The sequence below is a fragment of the Sinocyclocheilus rhinocerous genome, unplaced genomic scaffold, assembly GCF_001515625.1.
Source record: "Sinocyclocheilus rhinocerous isolate Xijiao unplaced genomic scaffold, SAMN03320098_v1.1 scaffold2117, whole genome shotgun sequence".
NCBI classification, from domain to species: domain Eukaryota; kingdom Metazoa; phylum Chordata; class Actinopteri; order Cypriniformes; family Cyprinidae; genus Sinocyclocheilus; species Sinocyclocheilus rhinocerous.
This window is the reverse complement of record NW_015626361.1, coordinates 508157-512321: the sequence shown is the minus strand read 5'-3', so window position 1 is coordinate 512321 and position 4165 is coordinate 508157.

Genomic DNA, 4165 nt, shown 5'->3' with positions numbered 1-4165 from the left:
GTAATCAAGAAAAAATATTTGACAAAATTTCTAAATGAATGCTGAATGATATTTGACAGTGAACGCATCTCCACAGCATAGCGATATGCAATATACAACCGTTAGTGTCAGTCGCAAATATTAATCATGTTTTAGGCTACGATGCATGGCGTGTTTTTCACTATCTCCACTCCCAATTCTGGATATTTCCAGCCTAAGACGTGTGATTAATCCGTGTCTAAAGCCGTGTCTACACCAAGAGAACCCATTATAATCAGTTGATGCGGTGACTGTCCACACGGGAAGTGGCGCGAGGCGACAAATCTTCTACAGTAACTGATGCCTCCTTCTATCCCGAATCTTTGAAACATGCATTGTATGCGTTGAAAGTGAAACCTAAAAAAAACAGCGTGCATAAGTAAGCGATTGCAGCTTTTGCGAGCTTCAGAAAATGCACACGATCACAGATTTCACGCTTCCCAGCTGAAATAACTCCTCACGTGAAATTTAAATAATAACCGGTGATATAAGATTTTGGCCATATTGCCCATCTAAATAATTCATCCCACACTATCAACAGACGCGTCATGTAGGCTACACTTCTTGCACTTCGTTTGGGCACCACAAGGTGTCACTGTGGCCTCAAAGCATACACCTCGCCTACTCTGGCTCGATTGCTATTCCTGAGGTAAAACACGCCCTCCTCATTACCCTATGGACAAAGAAATGTAGAAATACATAAATGTGAAAATAAATAAATGTAGGAATAAATAAATGTGGAAATAAATAAATACGTAAATAAATACATAAATGTGAAAATAAATAAAAGTGGAAATAAATAAATGTAGAAATAAATAAATGTAAAAAGAAATAAATGTGGAAAGAAATAAAAAAATACATAAATAAGGAAATACAATTATAAATAAATATTTATTTTTGCTTTTTTACTTTTCTTTGTATATTTATTTATTTATATTTGTTTTTTTTTAATTCTTTGTACATTTCTTTCTTTATTTCTAATTATGGCAGGGATTGCATTCCATAATACAAAGCCAATTCATTGCAGACGTTGACCAAACTGGGCGCGCTTCAGTACATTCTACTATGTTTTCTTTTCAAGAGCGACGTGCTTCATTGCACTTGTAAGCGGAAAATTCATTATTTTTAAGTGTTCACATGTGAGTTATGTGCTAATACTCATTTTGGTAGTGTGTCAAGTTTGAGCGCGAGAAGAGTTATTACGCAGGTGGCGAGCAGCACTTGTATGATCTAGCAAATAATGCGTAATTGCGTTTAAATAACACACTTGCCATTGTCTGTATAAAAAGCTAGAAAATGAACGATAGCTGCCTAACCTCTCTCTCTTTCTCAATTTTTACAAAAACTGTACAACTGTATTATTAAAGCAGTGCAAATTAGATGAATAAAAACAGTGGGTAAACATATAGTAAAAATACAAGCGTAAAATAAAAAAGCTGAGTATTTTTTGCTAATACATTTTTAAAATCAAACGTTGTATTTCATAATATCATTTAAAGAACTAAGCCTGTGACCTGAACATGAACAAAAAAAAAAAGTTGTGTTTTATTAACATTAAAAAAGATTAATAGCCTAAATACTGTAAGAACTGTACTGCTCACTGTTAATGTTATTTAATGCATTAAATAACAGTAACTAATGGGACCTATTCTGAAGTCTTACCGACTAATTTCTTCTTTAGATCAGCGGAAGCCAACAAAATAATGCTAAATATACCACTAATAATAATAAACATATGCACAAGGCAGATCACTTAGTCAGTGATCTCTCTTGCACACACACACACAGGTTTGTTTTTGTGAAAAGTGGGGACATCCCATAGGCGTAATGGTTTTTTACACTGACGCACAACACACACACAACACCAAAACACAAAGACACAGCCACAAATGACCACACACACACACACATTAAGATGGTGTCTTTACTGTTTACTGAATGTGTATTGATCCAATTTGTGAGTCTCAGACTGTGTCAGAACAACTCATTAGTAGCTCTATCTCACCTTGTAATTTATTTAAAAGATGTGAGACCTGTGCTCTATAACCTTTCAAGCTTCAGTCTTGGCCTGTTATTTGCTTTTAAAGCCCAGTGTCAGATATAGATTACTCTGATGGAAAAACGGCTTGTGGTCTAATGAATTCCTTATAGTGTAAGTAATTAGCTTTCTGGTTCATCTTGTTTTAATATAGCATTTGATGTGTATACTTTGAATGCTGTGGGTGGATGTGTTCATTCCAAATTAGTTATACTTAAACTTTTTTATCTTTTATTTTTAGAACTGTAGAAAAAGTGAAATGTCTTTGTCAGATTTTAAGTTTTGTTGTAGATAGGAGACATGGGTCCCATTAACTGAAACTTAATGACCATGAAAAAAGGAAGAAAAGGGCAGTTGTTAGTTTCACAATGACACATTCGTGTCATTTTTTGTCACATTTGCGTTTCCTGGCACAATGTTCTGATACAATTTTTCAGTAACACTTGTCCTTCCTTATTGCACATTAGATGTACTTACTATAGTAATAACAGTAAAGTATGAATAATTATATGCAACAAATCCTAAACCAAACCCTGATCCTAACCCATAATTAATATTACTCAGTAATTAAATCTATAACTGCACTGTAAAAAGGACACTAAATGCATTATATTACTGATGTTTGTGAATAGTGGAGATATTTCACAGGGTCTTGCTTTTAAACTCTCATAATAAAGAAAAAAACACTTTTCCCCGCATTTACATACTTTCAAAGAAAAGACCACACATTCTATAATTTGTTGAAGTTCCAACATTTGTCTGTGATGTCATAACAGCTCTGCACTGCTGCATGTGACAGATCAATGACGGGTGAATTTTATATTTAAAATGGATGGCACTGATCTGAGTTGAGTGTCCCGCACTGAGATTGCACAGGGGTGACGTTAGTGTCCTCTCAGTTCCAGGGTCCTGTGAGAAATAAGAGATGGAAAACGATTGGATAAAGTATTTGGTTTGAGTTGTGCCTTTGGTAGGGCAATGACCTTGCTAGCATGGAGACAGGTTTTATTTTACAGAATAAAATAGTCAACAATTACAGACACTTGATTCTAAAGTCATTTGTATATTCTTGCATAATTTTACATAGATGTTCCATGTGGAAGCCTGGTTGATTACCAGCATAAAGCATTTTTTCCCTAGACCTTTTCTGATTGGCTAGCTGTTGTAACTGAGGGCAGATCTGCCAGTTTACTGGCCAATAAAAATAGCTGTGAACTCTATGATGTCACCACTGAATAAATCACTTTGAATATGAAATGGCGCAACAAGGAAGAATTCCCACAATTCAAAGCAGTACAGCAGCACATTCATGTAGAACCAGTAAAACAGAATTCCCTAAATAGACTACATAACAACATATTTATGCTGAACTGATCCAAGTACATGTAAAAAATTGATTCCAGATTGTAACAGAAATAAAACAAAACTGAAAGTGTTTTAGGTAAATTCAGGGAATATTGCGGGAAGCAAAAAGCCACAATGAAGCATTGGAGAGCACTGAAACATTTGGTGGAACTGCCCTTTAACATGAATTGTGCATGTGATTGTCTTATAGCATGCAGAATGAACTCATCTGTGTTCCTGGCATTCTGAGGCACCAACACCATCTGACTGCAGCGGAGTAAATTATCGCTGTTGGAGCATGTGACACTACAGCTTTGTAACCGCATCTCCCCTTCAATCAGTTCAGTTTCTTTCTTTCTTTCTTTCTCTGGGGACAGTAGTGCCCTCCTGTGCTTGTGGGACAGGAATGTTCAACAGCAGGGTGACAATCTCCTGCTAGCCCTTTACAAACACACACACGCACACATATACACCGAGGATGACATCAGCTGCTTGTCTACATCGCTGGGACACTCCAGGCTGCCAAAGAGGGAATGTAGCACCCGTCAGTTACTTCAGCCATGTAGCTTGTTCACGTACTATCCATACTGAGTGGGTTAGCTTTTAATAAACAGGCCCAAGGAGAAAGTATCCCCATTTGATGGAAGTAAAGGCTACCGAGAGAGAGGAGGACAGTGCATTTGTTGGGGACAATTAAAGCTTTGTTTCATATATAATATAATATAATATAATATAATATAATATAATATAATATAATACAGGCAC